A 13,077-nucleotide genomic window follows, 5' to 3' on the forward strand; every position below is an offset into this window, starting at 1 on the left:
ATGATTTGGAGGCTGTCTGCAGGGAGGAGTGGGCCAACATCCCTGCCGAAATGTGCACAAACCTTGTCACCAACTATAAAAACCGTTTGACATCTGTGCTGGCCAATAATGGCTTTTCTACAAAATATTAACATGCTGTTTGTCCAGGGGGTCAAATACTTGTTTTTCCTCATCAGATGGTTATCAATTTTAATAAATTCATATGATGTGATTTTCTGGAATTTTCTTTGGGATTCTGTCTTTCACTGTTAGAATGTACATATGATTAAAATTATAGATTGTTGCATTCTTTGTAAGTGGGCAAACCTGCAAAATCAGCAAGGGGTCAAATACTTATTTCCCCCACTGTACCACAACTACTAGAACTTACCATTCAAGTATTAGATTGTGTTTGGACCTATACAGGTTGTTTGGGCAGAAGCACTGTTAAGTTACTATGTACGATGTAACTGAAACAGGATCTGAACTAAAAATAATGAAATTAGGACTGGATTGGCAAGACACCTGTATTATGAATACAATGCAGACAACAAGATGTATACCAGCTGTCAACACAAGGGCAAGGCAGAATATTTCTAATCTTGGTTACGATATGTGGCTACAGATCACATTTTGATCCCTGGCAACCCAATGCCAGAAAGACCTCTCAATTCAACTAAGCTACACAAAAGCAAGACCTTCACACATATCTATGTACTAAAATCATCTGGGCCTGTGAAATACATGTTCCTGTACATGAATACATCGGCACAATGCAGTGTCAGCTAAGGATTCTTCAAAAAAGGGAGCAACGCTTTCCCCCCTCTATTACCTGTTTGATTTGTCTGTACTCTTAGCCTATGAAATACTTAATAATTTTTTCTTTCTTTGATAGGGAACCCAAAACGGAGACAAACTTTTCTCTTGGGGGGGAAATGATTTGGTCCAGAAATTATTTCTTTGTTCACTCATCTGTACCACAAAAACTTTTAGATGATCACGCTTTGATCTAGTGATTTAAGAAAGCATTCTGAGGGGGAAACCGACAAGGACAGAAAGATGTGCTTCTCTGCACAATCGAAAATACCAGCAAGCCACAATCACTCAGGTGAAGAAAGAGAGTGAGAGAGAGGGAGAACGCAACAAAAGAGACACTCTTTTTTTCCAAATCAGCCCAATTTCACCTTTTGTCATTCATTTTTTCTTCATTTTCAAACACTTTCATCTCTTGCGCATGTTTCCCCTCAGCTGCAGCAAAACAACATCAAGCGATTTATAAGCATGGCTGCTTCCTAAAATGGAACCTAACATCCCATCAGCCTCTCGAAAGGATGAGCCTTAAACTTTACCACTAACACACACACAGAGTAATAAAATCTCAAATACCGTCCAGCAATTTTATATTGGAGCTTGCACACATCCACTATCCACCTTTTCCTATCCAATTCTTTACAAATATCCTAAAATATCTCACACACTCACACAAACAGATATGTGCACAGAGTTTATTTACAAGGAATTGATTACATACACATTTTTACTGTGTGTGTGTGCTCCTTCTACATGTGTGTTATCCTCCTTCAGTTATGATGTGAAAACTAGTGGAGGACTATGGAAGTGGGTTAATTATGACCATAGTATCTGGGCACTATGGGACTTCAAGTATTGTCAGAGCTTTTTGAAACTCTGAAACTGATTTCTTTGAAAATTTGACACATTGAAAACTGCTTTTTAAAATGTGGACACAGCTTTTTTTTTTTTTTTTAAAAACACTGATCACTCATCACAGTGATGAGTGAAAACATCACAGAAAACTCTATTGGTGATTTGTGCTTTGCGGCGTGTGACATGGGTTGGATGCACGATACACCAGCACCACCCTCACCACGCTTTATGTAAACAAGATTACTGAGCACTAACAATAACTTTAGTAAAGAAGATGGATCGAAGAGATGAGATAAGATATTGCTTCTCTCATGCTCTTTCTGTATACCGGGCTGCTTAAGCGGGGTTACGGTAGATTGTATTGCTCAAACTCTTAAATCATTTTTCCGGTTTGCACATATCTATTTGTAGGGGAATATATGAAATACTCACACTGTAGAGTTTCTAAGGTTTTAATTTGTTCTCCACATACAATATAATCTGGAGAGTTAACCTCACCTTTAAACATAATGTTTAATTATTTTATACCAAGAATTGATGTGTCCAATAAACAACTTAATTAGTTAGAGTAAAGAGCACTTCAGTCTCAGCAGCTATAATAGAGCTGTAAACCAACTTTACCGTTTTTTCAATAGGAAAACAAAAGTCTGAAAATCTAATTTTATACAGAGAAAGATAGAGTGATGGTGGGTAAATAGAAAAGGGGGTAACACTAAATCCAGATTGAAACTCAAAAAATATGAGACGAAATGAAAGAAAGAAAGAATAAAAATTAAGAGAAGAAGGAGGCAGAGTGGTGCCTCAAATAAATTCGGAGTTAAATCAGTTCCAGTGGTTGCTTCCTGAAAAGTACTTCGGCTGCCTGGAGACAGATGGTATCCCAGGACCAAACCCAGCACCACTGCAATTTTACTGTCATTGGTGTTTCTGGGTCTTGCAGTTTTGGAAGAGGAGAGTAGAGACAGATGGACAGAGACAGGAACGACCTAGATAGATAGAAAAATCTCAGCCCCACAAACAGCTACTAATACAACTCAAGGAAACAGGTTGCAGGGCAGTGAGAATTTCCTGGTGAAAGCTAGTGACTTGTGTCACTGTGGGGACAAAATTTAAGTTACCCACTGGTAGATACTGTTTTTGAGGGTTAAAACTTGGTTTTAGGGTTCAGGTTACAATCTGGTTAAGGACAGGGTAAGGGTTAGGGAATGCATTACGTCAATGAGATGTCCCCAGATAGAGGAATAAACGTGTGTTTGTGTGTAAACAGCTCTAAAAGCTGTTTACTCCCGTTTTGTTTGGAATTGAATGCTCGCTAGTAATATTGTTTTTGTCTTTAAAGTGATAATGTCTGCATGAAGTCAATAGGCCTGAAAGAGACACAAGCACAATGCACATTTAATGCATTTTAATGAAATACCACAAACAACTGAATAAATAACCTTGCAAAAGCACCCACAGAGATTAAAATAAAGGATGACAACAAAAATAGACATACAGTGAAATGGACAGGTCAGCTAAATGTAAACAAGTACAAGTAAATGAGATAGGAGGCTCAAGAAAGAAAGAGAATGCAGCACAAATTAAGAAAACAGACAGGAATCGTTGTAACACGGGAGCTTAACAACATACAATAACATTTTAAATTTGCTGGAAAAAACAAATTTCCCTAATGGGTTTACAGGGAATGCAATTCATTGAGTACATCTGTACAGGAGGATCCAAGGGCATCAGTAAAATGAAGATTCAATGATGGTCCAAATGGTTAATTGCGTAGTTGGACTGTCCGTTGGAAATCTCAATTCCATCAAAATGATAATAAGTGTGATAGGCTCGCACAGTTTGGTTTTTGGTTAAGGGTGTCATTCAACTCTTATTATTGAACAATGAAGAAACCAAAAACAACAATGAAATCATGTTACTGATGAGTGACACTATGACTGCGTTTTTGCGACTGGAGAGTAGCTCCACATAGGTGAGAAGGTGCTTGCACATCATGTACTCACTGTGAGAAAGAAACTACAGAAAGCATTTTTTTCATAGTAATGATAGAAGATGTCTCCTAAATGCAACAGTTTTTTTTTTTTTTTTGGACAACAATAGAGTTCTATTACATAGAGGTATAAGCTACTGTCAGGCTGTGGCTACACAGGAAATACCTGTTAGCAGGACACATTGTCTCTTTGGGTAATGTGTTGATAATAATAATGTCCTTTTAACCTTAGAATCCTGTCAGTGTCTTATTCCTTTAATTTCTTCCTTTCTCATTCTGCCCTCTGCAGTCCATGTAAGTCTGTTTGTGTGTGTGTGTGTGTGCATTTGTATCACATTATGGGGACAGAAGTCTGGTCATGCACTCACATTTGAAGCGTTTTCATGATTTAATAGTTTATTTATAAAAGTTACACACACATTCACAGACAGATCTGCAACAATGTGTATGTGTGTGTGTGTGTGTGAGTGAGAGAGAGAGAGAGACCGCGACACCCAAAAAGAAGAAGACAAACTGAGCCAAAACTGGAGAGAGCCAGGATAGGCCGACCGCACAAAGAATCGCTTGTCTCTGTCAAGGCAACACGCTGGACGACTGTGGGACTCCCGGGGGATTCAGCCTGGCTGTGAATGTAAATAAGTCTTACAGTATCGAGGCACAGAACAAACCTGAAGGGAGGATGAGAGGGAAAAAAAGTGCAGAGAAACGTCAAGCGTAGCGAAGAAAAGTAATTTTCACTGAGAATGGTCATGTAGGGATGGCACACATGCACACACACACACATTCACACAGAGATAGATGGCTGATGCTGGGATGTAATTTGTATCAGCTATCCCTAGGACCACCAGAGATATACAGGTACAAACATGCACACACACACACACACACACACACACACACAAATGTGGACACACAGAGATACATGCATGCACTGAAGTTGGCACTCACACAACCATAATGCATCTGCAGCACAAATCCACAAAATATACACCTGCACCACACCATCTTCCATCTCCCATGGGGAAAGTTGAATGCTTAACGTTGATACAGTCAAACATACACAGATATATGCATACAAGGACACAAAGGGCGGTCAAACAGAGGGACACACAGGTGGATGATAAGTGTGAACATGCTCAATAGGAAGTTCATGTGACATCAGCAAAGAAGAGAAACAAGACAACACTATGGTGTGTATCAAAGTAACCATACATCACCATGGTTGGGTGGTAGGAGGGTAAGGAAAGGGGGAGGCAGGAGGTGGAATGAGACAAGGAGGCTGGAGGAGAGAGAAGGTGATGGGATGGGTGGCAGTGTGGCCTAAAAAGATATTGTATCATGGGTCATCTAGATACTTTGTCAACACGTTGTCTTACTCATATTATTTTGCATTCAGCACAGATCTTTTTTTCCACTGCAGATGGAGAAGCAGACACAGGCTATGAGTCAGAATTTTCCTCAGAGTGGCAACAAAACAATATGATAAACAAAAAGATACCACAATGCACATTTTTAAAACACTAAAGTGAGCTGAACTTACACTTACACAAAGCTGAGCTTTCTCTAGTCATGAACCCTTCAAGAATGTGCATCAAAGTCAAAGATGAAAGTATCTGACTGACAGGTGGCAGTGGCGCTGGTGCAGTGGATAAGACACATGCCTTTGGAGTGGGAGGCCTGGGTTTGATTCCCCCTGACACTTAACCTCTAGTTGCTCTGGAGACATGCATCCTCTGATATATATAACGATTGTAAGTCACTTTGGATAAAAGCATCAGCAAAAGTGTAATTCACTGGTGTCGTAAATGAGAAAAGTTGTACACATTGCTTTGTTTTGATACATTACTTCAAAAACTAGCAAGCCAACAACTTTGCTAAGACAGCGAAATATCAAGCAAGCAATCTGTCTTGCAGCCTTTTATTTCACAAAGTTCTCACCAACGGTTCATTTAACGTTATGTCCACAGAGGCTGCTGAGCTTGGTTATATTGCCTGCGGCTCAACTCCAGCGCCACTCTCCACCACCAGCAGTATACCGTTGCTTGAAACCTGGGTGGCAAGCAGTAACCGATGCAAGAGCACTTACTTTTGGTCAGTTCGGTATCTGTTATTTAGTCCGCTGTGTTTTGGGTTTCAGTCCTTGTCTTGTGTCTAGTCTGCTCTGTGTTCTCTGCCTTTAGCGCTGTTTCAGTCTGTTCCTGTTTTGATCTGTGCCTGCCTTAGTTCCTGTCTTATTCTGTTTTTATCTGGTGTTTGTTTGATGCTTGGTTTCTGTCTGCCTGTCTGCTAAGTGTTACTTGTGATCTCTGCCTGCTTTGTTCAGGGCTCAACAATAACAGTGGGCCGATGGCCCAGGGCCAGTAAAAATGTAACGTCGGGACAGTTGAACTAGCAACTCACTGCCCTGATCGGGCTAGTGCAAAAACATTAGCATTTAAAAAAATATATTAGAAACACAACATCCTGCAGTTGCTTTGCACCTCATGGCGTGCACCGTTGTCAAATCAAGATTTGTAGTTAAGTGTGTTGTCAAATGTTATTTCTCTAATCTCAATCAAGCGGCAATGTCTGGGTCTGAAAGTGAAACCATGCAGACGGAACATATAGCTGCATTCTCTCTAACAGCCAGCAGGGGGCGAGTCCGCTGGTTGCAAAAAGAAGTCGGGTTCCATTAGAATTAATGGTAAAATGTTGCTACTACTCAGCTTAATCATTACCTCAGTAAACACTTATATAATGAGTTTATGGTCTCAGTCGCTAGTTTCAAGTATTCTTCAACACAGCATTATGTTCATTGAGTAAATTATGGTCCTATTTAGGGGAAATAGAGGATTATGCAGCATAGGCTTTTGGGCAGGACTACCTTGTGGTTGACAGGTCGCTACCATGACAGCCTGTCAATCAGGATAGAGGTGACTTGTGTCCGCTGCTCTGTGTAAAGTTTTTTTATTAAATGGCTGTCAGCAGGAGAGAGAGCACGTCATGTTTGAGTCTGTTAGTATGTTTTGTTTTAAAAGTAAATTGTTTTGTTAACCTTTTTATTTTTATAATTTTAACTGTGATTACATTTTAGTTTAGTTTTTTTATATCCACGATGTATTTAATAACCGATAAAACATGTTAACAGTATAACATAAGTCTTTGGCTTTGTTGTAACACTGATAAATAACTTTTGGAGTGAGGGCCAGTAAAAATTATCTTCGGGCCAAGTTTCAAACCGACTGGCCCAGTGGGGCCTGTTTTGTTGTTCATTTGGTCATGATTATTCTGTTTTAGTCTGTTCTGTTCAGTTATCTTAGTCTGTTCTGTCTTGTTGTGGAGTTCCCTGAGTTACTTGGTCCGCCTTGTCTGTTCTGTGTTTTGAGTTTTGTTTTGTTCTGTGTTTCGTAACCTGTGTTCTGTCTGTCCCCTCTGCTAATCATGTCTGCCTGCCTGCACGTCTGTCTCATTAGTCTGATCGCTGTCACCTGTGTTGCTGCTGCCCTGCTCATTAGTCCCTGTATATGTGTTTGCTTGTTTCTTTAGTCTGGGTCTGGTCATTGTTGTGTGATGTGTGTTCTGCCTGCTGCTTTGCTACCTTTTCTGTCCTTTGGATTTTGCCAGATTCCACTAGTGATGGGCAAAGCGAGGCTTTGTGATGGTGACACCTACTGGTCACTTTTGATATCGACACATCTTGGTAGGGGTTTCATTGAAACAATGACTGACCCGCGTTTACAATTCTAAACGCCTTACATGACCAACAGGATTTCGGAGAAATCACCATACAACAAACACACAAACGCTTTCAGATTGTCAGAGACAGCAGATGGGGATTGCAATAAAAGTGTGTTTAACTAAAACACATCTGTGTGTTGTTTCATAAGTAATTACTCATTTAGCCGACGCTTTTCTCAAAAGCAAATCCCAATTGCTATGTCAGAGGGCGCAGCTTGGGAGCAACTAGGGTTAAAGTGTTTTGCTCAAGGACACATATCACAGTGGGAATCAAACCCAGGTCTCTCACACCAAAGGGATATGTCTTAACCACTACCCCATAGAGACAACTTGTTCATGTTCAGAATCAGAATACTTTATTGATCTCCAACGGTGAAGTCTTTGTTGCAGATACTTGCAAGACGGAAAAGGAATAGAAATAATAGGTAGTTAAAGTTAGTGAGTAGAGAATATAATAAAGTATACAAATCTAAGAATATAGCCTAATAATAAATGATAATAAATGTGGATGTCTACGGTATTATACAGTAGCTTATTAACAAAGGTGTAATGATAATTAGCAGGAAAGATATAGGCCCTAGTGTAATAATTAATAATAATGAGTGCTGGCAGTGATGAGGTGTAATGGATTAAAAATCTGTAACTGAGTAAAGTTGAAGTTGTTTCAAGAATGATAAATGAAAAGTGGAACAATGTCTCACATTTGTTATATGTCAAGAATTGTATTCAGAAATATTCAGCTGTTTTGGGGCTGAGTCGGGGTTTTTTTCATAATTGACATCACCAGCCTTTGAAAAATTTGGTCACATGGAACATTTGTTGCTGGCAAAGATAGATCCCTAGTTTCCACTACCAGTAAGCAGGGCTGGTGTTATGCTGAGTTTTGCCTGCCTGCCGAGAATTGCATGCACCTCCAAATGCTGCTTTTAAACACTATAATATTGTTTTGGGGTTCATCAATGGTGATAAATGATTCGTAGTATATATTTTATGTACGTTTAGAGTCTTTAATATTTTAATACACTTAGTAGAAGTACCATTCCTTGACATTCAGTAAATATGTGGTGATAACGCCGTTTGATCAATGAGCACAGCAAAGTGTCTGAAAAGGACCTAAAGAGGTGGAGGCATAATTCGGCAGATCAAATATTGTAGGCTAACTGCCGAGATTTGCATCCACCTCTTTTCTCAGCATAAATGACCGTTATCACCCATGAGGTGCATGCAATTCTCGGCAGGCAGGCAGAATTCGGCACAACACCGGCCCATGGCATAGGCGGTTGCCACGGGCGCAAAATAAGGTTTTTGACTTGCCGCAATTGAACTTGTCCCAGCTGCTGTGACACCGGCGTACGCCGTGATAGTAATTAAGTGCACCTCGCGGCTCGCGTTCTGAGTCCATATGGAAAGCCGTTTGAGCATTTATTCCATATCCTGGATATCAAACTTTATTTGCATCTACTAGTTCGGTCTTTGCCAGAACTAGTTCGCCATTTTGTCGAACTAGTAGACCAAAAGTCTCAACTAGTTGGCTTTTTGACGAACTAGTGGGCATCTGGACCAAACTAGTAAAGCACAAAGACGTACTAGTTAACTAGTGACCAGCAAAAGCTTTAACATATTAACTAGTTGAACGTAAATTCGACTTTGACCAAACTAGTTAGGAATTTTTCAAACTAGTTGACGACCTGACCGAACTAGTTTCGACAAAAATGTGCACTAGTCGACGACTGCACGCGACTAGTTAACTAGTGAAGTGCTGTAACTGTATGGAAAGCCCTTTGAGCATTTATTCGATATCCTACTAGTACGCATTTATTTGATTTTGTCCGTACTAGTAAGCCATTTTGCCATACTAGTAGACCAAAATTCTCAACTAGTTGGCTTTTTGAAGAACTAGTGGCCATCTGGACCGAACTAGTAAAGCCCAAAGACGTACTAGTTAACTAGTGAGCACCAAAAGCTTTAACATGTTAACTAGTCAACCATAAATTTGGCTTACTAATTTTCTGCACCAGTTAACTAGTGATAGCCAAAATGCTAGTTAACCAGTAAGGTTTAAAATGTTTTACTAGTTAACTAGTGAAAGCCAAAATGCTACTAGTTAACTAGTGAAAGCCAAAATGCCCACTAGTTAACTAGTTGGACTGTTTTTGACTTTAATAGTTAACTAGTGAGGCTCATAATGTCTACTAGTAGTACTAGTGAAAGATAAAATGCTGACTAGTTAACTAGTTGCACAAAATGCTAATAAGGGGGTGGTAGCGGGGCATATTTTAAACCTTCCTATTGGCTGTCCAGCAAGAATTCCCTCCTGGCAAAATTTAACCCTTTAAAGCCTGATGAACTTTTAATTTTGATCATTTACAAGCTATTATTGGGTTCCCGGTTAGCTCAATTAGTGGTACACAGGCATTTCATTCAGAAGGTAGTGTGTTCAGTCCCCCCTTGTACTAGTATATTATTTTCCCTCTTCAACAAATTAACTATACTGTTTCACATGCTCACAATAAAGCATGTGCTGTAGTGTGTGCCTCCCAGTGACTGATCATTATGCTATTTTAATTTCCCCAGCATCTCCAGGCAGAGGAAAGTCCTGTGCTTCTCATTCGGAGAATCCAATCTTACGTTTCCTGATGTATTTTTAGAGGTGTGTCAAGCACGCCACAGACTCTATTGAATGTCTTTCAGAACTTTTCCAAGTAAAAGCTCTCAATTCAACTCAAAATAAAGCATTGCTGCAAAAAACATTCTCACGCTTTTATTTTGTAGGCGCAATCACTTAAGAGGAAGTGATTATATGAGTAACTGTTGGTGTCATGACCTGATATTTTTACCACCTCCGATCAAAGTAGGCTATTTATTTATCCCATGGGCCGCCAATCCCGTGCTTTAGGTGAAACCAATGTGTGACACACATTTTGAACAAAAAGCACAGGGAGGTGTCTGACGGGGACAAAAACAAAAGAGGCGTTACTGAAGATGAAGAGAATAGTTGCAGATTAAAAAAATATAGAGATCAGAGAAATAGAGACATGATTGCAACTCACAATGTGATCTAATGTGTTGATTTTACCTTGAAAAAGCATTGAGGTTTAAATACAGCAGATTTTGATCTGTTTGTATCTTATATTAGCAGCATTTACATTTTAGGCCACGGCTAAGCAGCAAGTTAATACATTTGGGTTTATTGTGAGATTATAGATCTGTTTTATAATTAAAAGACAATAGCTCTGAAAGACCTGAATAATATAATGTAGCCTAATGAATCTGCCTTTAATCAAACATAACATTTTATTCATGGTAAGCTGCTAAAATATCCCCCTAAAGCAGTTAAAGAATGCTGTTAAATCATCACAATTCAAAGCTGGCCCTTTAAGACTCTCCAGCACAGAGTTTGAACGTTGACCAATGAAAATCATTGTCCCGCCTGCTCCATTTCCATGCGGTCCACTAGTAGTACTAGTGGACCTCATATGGAAAGCCGTTTGAGCATTTATTCCATATCCTGGATATCAAACTTTATTTGCATCTACTAGTTCTGTCTTTGCCAGAACTAGTTCGCCATTTTGTCAAACTAGTAGACCAAAAGTCTCCAGTCAACAATGGAATAAATGCTCAAAGGGCTTTCCATAGTCTTTTACTAGTATGGCATTTTAAAAACGCGTACTAGTAGACACTTTTGGCAAACTAATACTACTAGTAGACATTTTGGCGCCTACTAGTACCTCAATGCTTAAATTTGCGCCATTTGAAAATCTCGCCTAGGGCGGCAACATTGCCAGGGCCGGCCTGCCCATAAGTTTTGTTCTTTTTTTTTTTTTTTTTTTTTTTTTATTTATTTAATAAGAAATATAATTTACAGACCAAAATCTACAGAAACTCTACATGCTTATACATTTATGCTCACATTCGTACCCCAGAACATACATGAGAAAAAAAAAAAAAAAAAAAAAAAAGTTTTGTTCTTGCCTTGGGTTTGGATTTAAATCTACAGAAACTCTACATGCTTATACATTTATGCTCACATTCATACCCCAGAACATACATGAGAAAAAAAATAAAAAATAAAAAAAAAAGTTTTGTTCTTGCCTTGGGTTTGGATTTAAATCCCCTGAACTGTATGTTAGCTCTCCAGTATCTTGCATTTGGGCTCTCTCCTGCTTTGCACTCATCGAATCCTGAAACTCTCTCTCTTTCTCTTCCTCGCTTCCTCCTCGACGTCGTCTTTGGTGTCTTTGCAGCCTCTGCTATGATATCCATACTGAGAATATAGCTAGTATCTTCCAAAGAACTTACATTGTACATAATATTTTTTGAGTGTTGGTGCCATAAAGCACAGTTTTTGCGATAAATGTCCCAATCGGTATTCCAGTGTTACATAGTACAGTAGTTAGAGTAGAGAGCGCAAAGAGGCAATAACAGGGAGGCCAATAGCTCTATTACAAGTCAGTGTAGCATCAAATGATTTTGAAGCTGTTATTTTAAGATAAAATTACTAAATAATGTTGCTTTAACATATGCTCTCCACCAGCTGGCACCCAGGAGAGAAGCACTGCTGTGCACAGGGTATCTTCAGCTTTCTGGAACAAGGTTTTGCCATTTATTGACATTTTGACCATAATTTGTGAAAATTCATTTCTGAAATTCATTGGTATATATTATATACGCGGCTGTGTAGCAGGATATGCTATCTGATCGGTTACATGTCACAAGGAAGAGCCTATCAAACCTTGCGAAATTGTAGCTGCTCCGGTGAGCAGCGGAACTGTGTCGAAGGGAAGGCAGCAAATCTTCCTTAAGTGGAAATAAATATCACAATCAAATGATTTGTTTCTATGACAGCCCAGTGTCCGTGTTACACCAGTGAAAATGCCCAACGTCACAACCTACGGGGTTTCACTCAATGGAGGCAAAAGCAACAGATTTTAAATCAGTCTTTCTCCCCTAAACCAATCACTTCACTCCAGAGTTAAAAATAGAATGTATCTGTCTTGTCTATCTTTTCACTACTCCTCTGCACCACGATGTACGTGTTTATTGTTACTTTAAAATGTAACAGTGGCACCATTAGTGGACATGCCAGCAAACAGGCAAAATCCTGTCAAATGTTGTCTCTTTACTTAAAACCACATGAACCCTAACACCTATTTCCAGGAAAAACGCCTAAAATAACATACCCAAAATAAATCAGTAATAACTCCTCCTTTGATAAAGCTTATAGTTAGGGCTGGCTCAGTTGAGTCCTGAACCATCCCTTAGTTATGCTGCTATAGGCCTAGACTGCCGGGGGATTTCCCATGATGCACTGAGCTCCTCTCTCCTCTACTTTCTCTCCCTCTGTATGCAACCTTATCCCATTATTGCATGTTACTAACACAACTTCTCCCCTTTCTGGTAGTCTTGTGCTTTCTCGTCCCTCTCCTCTCTCCTATCACTTCCTGCAGGTTTTCTGGCTCTGGAGCTGTGGAGTCTGGATCTGTGGCTGCAGGTCTCCTGCTGCCCCTGTGTTCCTGCTCGACACCCTCTGCTGCAACGACTATTGTTGCTAGTCTTATTGTTATTATTGTTATTATAATCATTAACATTATGATGGTTACCATTAACACTATTATACATATCTGTACCATTTTTCATTTAGTTTATAGCAACATTACCTTCACTGTCTGTACCTCTGTGTGTATATTGTGTAGGCTGCCTCCCTCCCCTCTCTCTCTCCTTACATC

The sequence above is a fragment of the Micropterus dolomieu genome, linkage group LG21 (genome assembly GCF_021292245.1).
Source record: "Micropterus dolomieu isolate WLL.071019.BEF.003 ecotype Adirondacks linkage group LG21, ASM2129224v1, whole genome shotgun sequence".
NCBI classification, from domain to species: domain Eukaryota; kingdom Metazoa; phylum Chordata; class Actinopteri; order Centrarchiformes; family Centrarchidae; genus Micropterus; species Micropterus dolomieu.